General features: G+C 39.5%; 1 long non-coding RNA gene across 1 annotated transcript; it reads left to right on the top strand.

Annotated features, from left to right (window-relative positions):
* Positions 1-1,012: 1,012 nt before the first annotated feature.
* On the top strand, positions 1,013-10,745 carry LOC111968867 (uncharacterized). The gene is made up of 3 exons (XR_002877936.2): positions 1,013-2,315; positions 10,377-10,585; positions 10,675-10,745. It is a non-coding gene; the product is annotated as an uncharacterized lncRNA (long non-coding RNA).
* The last annotated feature ends 368 nt before the right edge of the window (positions 10,746-11,113 follow it).

The following is an 11,113-nucleotide window of genomic DNA, read 5'->3' as shown; positions in this document are numbered from 1 at the left end:
ACACCCCCACCTCTGGTCTCTTGGCCCTCCCAGTCCAAGCTCTTCTCTGTCCTGGCACCCCAAAGGTGGAACCAGTTTACCCCTGAAGCTAGGACAGCAGTTGTCGTCCCCCCTGCCCCCGCAAAATGACTAAAATGCATCTGCAAAATTACTGAAATGTGCATGTAAAATTTAAAGGATAGTTTTTACTTTCGAGTGAACTAAGACCTGATCACTCGTTAAGTTCTTTGCATTTGTTGAAGGCATCCTGTTCCTGTTGTTTCCAACGTCAGGTCACCTGTTCTCTCAGCAACCTGTACAGTGGCGTTAGAACTGTGCTCCGCTGTGGCCAAAACATCCATAGTAGATACCAAGACCCAGAAAGGCCCTCTGCTTCTTCACATTGGTAGGCAGAGGTGCCCCCTGGGTGCCTTTGATTTTCTCTGTGGATGGATGGATTCCTCTGCTATCCAACACATGAGCTAGATACTCGATCCATGTTTTCCCAAACTCACATTTTGACCTTTTTACTCAGTCTGTTCTCCAGAAGAAGTTGCTGTAGCTTTTGAAAGTTCCTCAGGTGCTCCTTTTCGTTCTGGCCTGTGATTAACAGATCATCCAAGTAAGCGACTAGATCAAGACCTTTCATCAGATTTTCCTCAGGTTTGACTAGGATAGTTGCTTTAATGTCTATCTCGTTCTTGAATACTTCAGCATGCATCTCCAATACTTCCTGAATAGATTTAGCATTTTCAAGCATTTATTTAAGTTGTACTCACATGCTTAATTTGTTTCCAGTTCAGCTTTTGTAACCAGTTCCTTCCACATAAAGCTGGTCCAGAACCTTTATCAACTATGAGTGGTAGATCCTCACTTTGATCCTCATAGCTCAGTTTTACAGTAAACTGTCCCATTACAGCAATGTTCTGTCCTGTATAAATCTTTAGGTTGATGGGTGCATCCTCTAGTGGCAGATGTGGAAATACACTCATACAGTTCCTGTGAAATTATGCTCACTGTAGTGATGCACAGGTTGACCTATGTATTTATGTCAATGAAGGGCGGGGAGGTGGTGGGCGGATTGAATAAAGAGAAAAGAATACCTTAAAAAATCCATAAATKTATAATTATTGTTAATTATTCATTTATATCTATAGGCTACATTTATCCTAAAATAATGAAATAAAAAATATCTGGCATTAGTGCATAATAAGCCTAAGCTTTAGGGCCTAACTGTACGTGCAGCAAATGGCCTGCACGCCAATCGCCAAATACTTTTGGGAACAGGCAGGAAAATCGATCCACGGAGACAAAAATGACAAGGTCAAAGTTTAATTCAATAAGAGAAAAGCTGCGAAATAGAGTTGAAAATAAAGAGAAGGGATGGTCTGAAAAGTCATGTTTGGGAAAGATTTGGTGAAGTGTTAACGGCTATGTTATGTATGATGATTGTGAGGCACTATACATATTCAACAGTCAAGTCAAATTCTACAGTCACAAGATGAGGACTTCCAATAGGCAGATATCTTGTCAAGGGAACTGTAGCCTCCTGTTCAGATGGGTTAAACGGAAACTGAAATCTGGACACTGACTGTAGGTCTATAATCTCTCACATAGTCATAATATTAACTCCTGCAGAATTAAGCATTTCTTGCGGTAAAATGATACACCAAATATAGGCAAAATTTTGACTACATAATTTCTGTTTCAGCATCTTGCAAGAATGTGAATGTACAGTTAGCACCTCTACACACGGTTTCTATCTTCATCAGCATCATAAAAGCTGATCATTTTCACAGCTTTCTATTTCCTTACAACCGGTGAAACTGATGTCATTTGGAAATTTTGCACAGCAAATCTTTCCCATTTTTTTTGTTATTGCATTTTCTCCCCGGTCCCTAATAGTCTTTGCTCTGCGAAAGAAGCAGAGATCACAGATAACTTTACTGATGTCAACTAGATTGAAACATTAATTCTATCGATTTATGGCACTATTTTGGTGAGCAAGGGTTTATTTAGTCTTCTAAGGCAACATATGTAATGAGAGAAGAGAAGCAGCATGTATCTAATTATAGACTAGTTAACTAATAGCCTACCAAATGTTGTAAATTATCAGATGAAACAGCATGTCTAAATCAGGCAAAAGAAATCCTGCCACCCTACAGCATTCAGTGAACACAGATGCACGCAGCATGTTACATCAACCAAAAGCCCAGCTTGTCCAGCTGGCATTTGAAAGGGACTTGGCAAGTACATTTCTCCAGGAAAGAGAATGAAATCAGAGACTTCTCATGAGGTTCAACACAGCACTGAGGAGGCTGCAACTCTTCTAAATKGTACTATAAACTACAACCTTTATGGCCCTGGCCATAATGATTCATTAATTGATTTCCCCTCAAACAGCCTAATGATTTTTGAATGTAATGCATAGTGCTTTTTATTTCAATACATATTTTAGATTGATCTGTGATTGTTTTCCTATTTGTTTTTATTGTTATTCTATGGCATATAATTASACATTCCAAATTCACATAATGTCATATAATGTGCTTGATAAATAGTGCCTTGAAAAAGTATGCATACCCCTTTCGTTGTTACAGCCTGAATTCAAAATAGTTTTTTGTTCTCACCCATCTACTCACAATACACAATAATGACAAAGTTAAAACATGTTTTTAAAAATGTTAGTAAATGTATTGAAATTGTAATACAGAAATCTCATTTACATAAGTATTCACACATGATGTCACATTTTGGCTTTCTGGGTAAGTCTCTATTTGACCATTATTACAGTGCATTCGGCAAGTATTCAGACCCCTTGACTTTTTCCACATTTTGTTACGTTACAGCCTTTTTCTAAAATGGATTAAATAGTTTTTCTCCAGCATCAATTTATACTCAATACCCCATAATGACAAAGCAAAATATATATATTTTTWWATTTGTGCAAATTTGTCAATAACAGCTGGTGTCACGATGTATTGCTCGTCTGAGGTAGAGTACCTTACGATAAGCTGTAGACCACCCTATCTACCAAGAGAGTTTTCATCTATATTTTTCATAGCCGTCTATTTACCACCACAAACCGATGCTGGCGCTAAGACCGCACTCAACTAACTGTATAAGGCCATAAGCAAACAAGAAAATGCTCATCCAGATGCAGCGCTCCTAGTGGACGGGGAATTTAATGCAGGCAAACTTAAATCCGTTTTACCTAATTTCTACCAACATGTCACATGTGCAACCAGAGGGGRAAAAAAACTCTARGACACCTTTACTCCACATACAGAGATGCATACAAAGCTCTCCCTCACCCTCCATTTGACAAATCTGACCATAATTATATCCCCCTGATTCCTGATTACAAGCAAAAACTAAAGCAGGTAGTACCAGTGACTCGCTCAATACGGAAGTGGTCAGATGACGCGGATGCTACGCTACAGGACTGTTTTGCTAGCACAGACTGGAATATGTTCCGGGATTCATCCAATGGCATTGAGGAGTATATCACCTCCGTCACCGGCTTCATCAATAAGTGCATCGACGACGTCGTCCCCACAGTGACTGTACGTACGTATCCCAACCAGAAGCCATGGATTACAGGCAACATTCGCACCGAGCTAAAGGCTAGAGCTGCCGCTTTCAAGTAGCGGGACACTAATCCGGACCCTTATAAGAAATTCCGCTATGCCCTCAGATGAACCRTCAAACAGGCATGCAGGACTAAGATTGAGTCCTACTACACCGGCTCTGATGCTCATCGGATGTGGCAGTGCTTGCAAACTATTACGGACTACAAAGAGAAACCCAGCCGCGAGCTGTCCAGTGATACGAGCCTACCAGATGGGCTAAATGCCTTTTATGTTCGCTTTGAGGCAAGCAACACTGAAGCATGCATGAGAGCACCAGCTGTTGCGGACAACTATGTGATGACGCTCTTCGTAGCAGATGTGAGCAAGACCTTTAAACAGGTCAACATTCGCAAGGCCGCGGTGCCAGACGGATTACCAGGATCTGTACTCAGAGCATGCACGGACCCGAGGCTGATTTGAAAGCTTAGTCATGGCTCACATCAACACCATGATTATTCTTCCGATACACACCGGCAAATGGATGGATTAGGTATTGTCAACAKAGTTGTTGTCTCTATTGTGTRTGGGCTGGTTAACACTGGGATAAAGTGATTAAAGTTAACAGTAGAACTAATACAATAATTGGCTTATGGAAGCACTTCTCTAAGTGAGAGAAGGTATATTATATGTTTCTATATAAGCTATTTATGCTACCTTTTATATTCTTGATCCTAATGATATAGGCCTAGGTGCAAAACAGGCGAGGTGCTGGAATAAAAAACAATGTGTAGAGAGGGTTGGTTTTACAGGTTTACTCACTCTGGATTGTCAGTACCGCATGTGTTCTTGGCTGTCGTGCCTTGGCTGTGTCGGAATCGATTGTGAGTTGAACTTGAGTATGCCTTCCCATAAGGGAGAGCCCGGGGTTGGCTTGCAGTCGGCTCTGGCACAGCCATGGCACGATACAACAGGATATAATGTGATGCCTAAAACTAATTTTCACCTGCAGTTATTAGCGGCCGTTAGAATCTATGTTCCTTTTTCCTTCCTTTTTTTTTGTCGGAATACAACAGGATATAATGAGAACTACATGAAATATGTCTTGCATGTAATGGACATTAAAAGAAAAGGACTGGTCTTGCGATATATTTAGGTTCTCTTTTTTCATATATATCTATATATMTATATATWTTTTTTACGAACAATTTAATCCAATGAACTGAGCAGCCTGGGCTGMMATGCTTACAGCCTTGCTAGGACATTCAAATAGGAGCGTGCTGTTATTATTTATATGAATATCTATTATTGTTACTATACATTTTTTTTACTGTTTTCCATGTTATTTGGTTAGTTCTCTTAGGCATCCTCATAGATAATTATGCTATCATGGGACTGCCCATATTTCCCTCTGGCCAACACCAATTGGTGGCCAAGGGTTTGCCTTAGGACGCAAAGGAGCGTCATGAGTCAGGGAGATGTTCTGATGTCTTAGTGACAACAGACCTAGATATGGGGGGAGGTTTAGTGGGTGGAATATTAGGGGAATTGGAGATTTACAAAGTTGCAGCTACTGTATGCTTAARTATTAATAGGAGACCGAATGCGATCGGACCACCATCTAATTGGCCTCCATATAACTCTTACAGAAATTCCACGTGGACAGGGATATTGGAAATTTAATAAAAGCCTGTTGGATGACAATTTGTTCTTAACTAAGACAAAATCATTCAGWATTTACTTTTTTTGTACAACATAGGTAAAGCAGATCCCTTTATTGTATGGGACACTTTCAAATGTACTTTTAGAGGCCATTCAATACAATACACATCATTAAAACAAAAGCCGTTTAGGTCAAAAGAGATGAGACTAATAAAGGAAATAGAGGAAGTAACAGCGCAGGTAGATGGTAATGGAAACTGTACTATAGAGGCACAAAATAGGTTAGAGGAAAAACAAAAAGAAATGGAGGTACTTATTCAAGAACGATCRAGTGTAATTTATTACAAAAATAAAGCGAATTGGATCGAAAATGAATTTAACAGAAATTCTACCAAAAATAATTTACAGAAACTCGTTACAAATGGAGTTATCCATGATTCACCAAATTATATTTTAAGCATATGTTTTCTTTTCAGTCCCCTCCATTTCCACTGAATGATGTTAACTGTAAGGATTTCTTTCCTATTAATAATAATGTAAAATTAACAAATTTACACAAAGACCAGTGTGAAGGCCAACTTACAGAAGAGGAACTTTTTGAGCAAATAAAATCTTTTCAGTCTGGAAAAACACCAGGGCTTGACGGTATAACAGTAGAGGTATATCAGATMTTTTTTGATGTACTCAAAGATCCATTATTAGCATGTTTTAATTAATTACTTTTATACAAATGGTAGACTTCCAGGTACTCAACAAGGTCTGATTTCATTACTACTAAAACAGGACCCAGATGGTAAGTATAAAGATCCAGTCCAATCAAAAAAACTGGAGGCCTCTAACACTTCAACGTTGTGATGTGAAAATCCTGGCAAAATGAATAGCATATAGAATAAATTTGGTTATACCAGATATTGTTCATCCTGATCAGACAGGTTTTTTTACATGGACGATATATTGGAGATAATATACGACAMTTACTTGAAACAATTGAACAGGTTTGGTCTTCATAGCAGATTTTGAAAARGCATTTGATAAAGTACGATTAGAATTTATATATAAATGCCTGAAATACTTAAATATTGGTGAATCTCTTACACAAATGGGTTAAAGTTATGTACAGCAACCCCAGATGTAAAATGGTTACTTCTCAGAAAGTATTGAGCTTTTAAGAGGAGWAAAACAAGGCTGTGCGTTGTCTCCATATCTATTTATTATGTCCATTGAAATGCTAGCTATTAAAATTGGATCCAACAAGAACATCAAGAGGTTAGAAATCCAGGGGATAAAAACAAAAGTGTCAATGTATGCTGATGACTCTAGTCTGCAATCTGGATCCCTGCACAGTCTCATTGAAGATCTTGATCACTTTTCTAGCCTCTCTGGATTAAAACGTAATTATAACAAGTGTACCATATTACGTATTGAATCGTTAAGAAAAGTGTTTACACKACCTTGTAGTTTACCAATAAAATKGGCAGATGATGAAGTAGACATACTTGGTATTCACATCTCAAAAAATACAAATGAACTTAYGACAATTMATTTCAATAGAAAGTTAGCAAAATTAGATATGATTTTGCAACCATGGAGAGGTAAATAGTTGTCTATTTATGGAAAAATCAYATTGATTAACTCTTTGGTYCTATCACAGTTTACTTACTTACTAATGGCATTGCCTACCCAGATTTGTTTTKAAAATCATATGAGTAAAAAATATTTCATTTTATTTGGAATGCTAAGCCASACACAATTAAACGTGCCTATTTATATAATGAATATGAGTTTGGGGGGCAAAAATTATTAAATATTAAAGCTTTAAACCTCTCACTAAAAGCTTCACTCATACATAAATTATACTTAAACCCAAAATGGTTCTCCAGTAGACATCCTTTGTTCAAAAATTGCTTTTTTGCCTTCATACAGATTACAACTTCTCATTTCCGACTAATTGAAAATGACATTTTGTTGAAAGTATCGCCCTTTCTTAAACAAGCCATACAAAGCTGGTTACAATTTCAGTTTTATCCTCCAGAAAAGATATAACAAATGTTATGGTTAAACTCAAATATATTGATTCAAATAAAACATTCTTTATGGAAAACATGTTTAAAACTGGTATATTTATTAATGATATTATGAATAGAAATGGAGGAGTTATGTCATATATGCAGTTATTGAAAATATATGGGAATATCTGCTCAATCCAAATTTACAACCAACTGATTGCAGCACAAAAATGCACAAAAATGGAGGCAAGTGGAAAAGGGAGAAGGTAGGGAACTTGTTTGCCTGCCATATATTAAAGATACAAATTGGCTGAAAGGAACTGCATAAATAGAAAAATATATCAGTTTCATCTGAGGACAAAAATGTTGACAGCTGCGCCACACAGGTTSCAAAATAAATGGGAGAAGATTTTCGATGTACCAAATCCATGGCACATGGTTTATGAACTGGTACAAAAAACTACACTTGACTCAAYGCAGAGTTTTTKAATTTAAATTATTGTATACAATTCTTGCCACCAACAGAATGCTATATATATGGGGCATACAACAATCTYAGCTATGTAGATTTTGTTGCAAAGAGACATAAYCAATATATCACTTATTCTGGTATTGCCAATATRTAACTTGTTTCTGGTCACAGGTTCAGGAATGGTTAAAAAAAATCACAATGCACTTAAAATGAACCTTACAAATAGCAGTGTTTGGCAATGGCTTTTCAGATCGCCCATCAATAAATAATGTAATAATACTCGTAGGAAAGGTTTTTATCTTTAGCTCATAATCTGTGGATAATATACGATTAGAAACATTCCAAAATGTTGTTAAACACCACRGCACAATTGAAAAGATATGGCACATGGAAACCAAACAGGGGTGGTCTATGGTGATAGGTGGGATGGGCTGAGAGTGGCTGAGGGTTGGGATTAAAGCGTTTGTTTTGTAATGTATTGTTGCTATATATAAAATTCCCGAAGAGGACATACCGCCCCAACAGATCCACAGATGATGCAATCGCACTCCACACTGCCCTTTCCCACCTGGACAAAAGGACACCTACTGTATGTGAGAATGCTGTTAATTGACTACAGCTCAACTTTCAACACCATAGTGCCCACAAAGCTCATCACTAAGCTAAGGACCCTGGGACTAAACACCTACCTCTGCAACTAGACTTCCTGACGGGCCACCCCCAGTTGGTAAGGGTAGGCAAGAACACATCTGCCATGCTGATCTTCAACACGGGGGCCCCTCAGGGGTGCCTGCTTAGTCCCCTCCTGTACTTCCTGTTCAACCACGACTGTGTGGCAAAGCACGAGCATAAAAGGCATTTAGCCCGTCTGGTAGGCTCGCATCACTGGGCAGCTCGCGGCTGGGTTTCCCTTTGTAGTCCGTAATAGTTTGCAAGCCCTGCCACATCCGACGAGCGTCAGAGCCGGTGTAGTAGGATTCAATCTTAGTCCTGTATTGACGCTTTGCCTGTTTGATGGTTCATCTGAGGGCATAGCGGGATTTCTTATAAGGGTCCGGATTAGTATCCCGCTTCTTGAAAGTGGCAGCTCTAGCCTTTAGCTCGGTATGGATGTTGCCTGTAAGCCATAGCTTCTGGTTGGGATATGTACGTACAGTCACTATGTCACTAATACCATGGAGCTCATTGAAAAGGCCTCAGCGAGGAAGGCAGCCATTTTCCATCAGAAGAACATCTGATCCACAGAGAGAGAAGTTTGATGTGGCAGTTGTTGAAGCAGTAGCCAAAGGCCAATCAAAGTCCAGACAATCTGCAACTAGGAAAGCTTTGGCTTGTTCACTGAATATGACTAAGAATACAAACTACAGATACAGTTTGCAAAAATATTTTGGGTCAGTAGAAAACTATTAAGGCAAGCTTAAAAAAAGACCATGTGGTCGACATATAGATTAACTCAATCTACAGTCTCAGCAATAGAAAAGATCTATGAAGCAGTCTCTCACAAAGTGCCAGATAAGAAAAAGTTGAACAAGAAGATTGGGAAGGCAGCCAGCTTTCTTGACCACTCCATTGCTCGGCTGCACCAAGAATTTCTYAACCCTGGTATCTCAATAGGAGTTGCTATGTTTTATACACTGCTCAAAAAAATAAAGGGAACACTTAAACAACACAATGTAACTCCAAGTCAATCACACTTCTGTGAAATCAAACTGTCCACTTAGGAAGCAACACAGTTCATGAACTGCACTACCTGAGCCACTTGTGTGGGTTGTAGACTCCGTCTCATGCTACCACTAGAGTGAGAGCACCGCCAGCATTCAAAAGTGACCAAAACATCAGCCAGGAAGCATAGGAACTGAGAAGTGGTCTGTGGTCACCACCTGCAGAATCACTCCTTTTTTGGGGGTGTCTTGCTAATTGCCTATCATTTCCACCTTTTGTCTATTCCATTTGCACAACAGCATGTGAAATTTATTGTCAATCAGTGTTGCTTCCTAAGTGGACAGTTTGATTTCACAGAAGTGTGATTTGACTTGGAGTTACATTGTGTTGTTTAAGTGTTCCCTTTATTCTTTTGAGCAGTGTAGATTAAGATCAAGGACTGGCAAAACAATCAACTTGCAAAAGTGAAAGCCAACCTCCCGGGAAACAAACAGCATTGGGCATCCTGGACTTTGCCGAGAACTACACTTGTAGGTACCAGCAAGARGCCCAGGGGGCTTACTGGACCCAAGAGGAGTGCTACACTGCACCCCTTGGTAATGTAATGCAAATGTGGGAAATGCCAGAAGACCATCACAGACGACAGTTGTATAATGATATCAAGCATGACAATCAATGCATTTCTAACTGTAGCTATTGATCAACTAAAAAAACAACACAACAAGATCTACAAATACTCTGACGGCTGTGGGCACATTACACATCAAAAGGACCTATATCTGATGTTAGCTATGCTGTGTCTGATTTTGGTTTCCCTATACACAATTCTGGCTCCACACATGGTAAAGGTGCCAGTGATGGGGAAAGTGCAGTAATCGAGAGCCATGAAACCACAGCAGTGAAGGTTGGCCGAGCCCTGATCAGAAATGTGAAGGAGCTCTACAACTACAGCACAGACAATCTGACAAAGGAAGGATCTCCAGATACCTGTACCCATTACCTCTGTACCATGTTCTTCATTCCCAGTGAGGACATTGAAAAAAACAGAAGTCCCCGTAGTCTGAAGCAAGTGCCTGGCACCATGAAGTTGCATTGCATCAAAACAGTCAAGGACGGGTTAGTGGCAACCAGAAACCTCAGCTGCTACTGTGACTCTTGTCTCCTTGTGATTGGAGTCTGTCTGAACGGATTATATGTTGAGCAATGGAGACAGGTGAAACGTCATAGTCTGCGTGGTAAGTAACACTTTGCTTACGTTATGTAAATCACGTTTGATATTAAATTACTTTCAATAACCTCATGTAATTCTTTGTTTCCATACCAGAACTTTGAAAGAGATCTTTGAAAGAGATGCCAGAGACCAGATGACAGTGACCAGATGAATAACAGCATCTCAAAGGAGAGAGATCGTCTAGTTGCCAGGCAAAAAGCGAAAACAGGAGCGACCCAGGGTTGTGTGCTTTGGGGACCTTAACCAGAATGTGACTGGCGGAACGGGTGTTGTATTGTGGAGGATGAGGGCTGCAGTAGATAGTCTCAGATAAGGGGGAGTGAGTGAGGTAAACAATAAACATCAACAGTGGATCTTGCGATGGTGTACAGAGATGACGGCAGTTTACAGAGGAGTATAGAGCGCAGTGATGTGTGCCTATAAGGAGCATGGTGGCAAATCTGATGGCCGAATGGTAAAGAACATCTAGCCGCTCGAGAAGCACCCTTACCTGCGCGATCTATAAATTACGTCTCCTTAATGTAGTATGGGT

The sequence above is a fragment of the Salvelinus sp. IW2-2015 genome, linkage group LG1 (genome assembly GCF_002910315.2).
Source record: "Salvelinus sp. IW2-2015 linkage group LG1, ASM291031v2, whole genome shotgun sequence".
Lineage (NCBI taxonomy): Eukaryota > Metazoa > Chordata > Actinopteri > Salmoniformes > Salmonidae > Salvelinus > Salvelinus sp. IW2-2015.
This window is presented reverse-complemented; position numbering and strand designations above follow the sequence as displayed.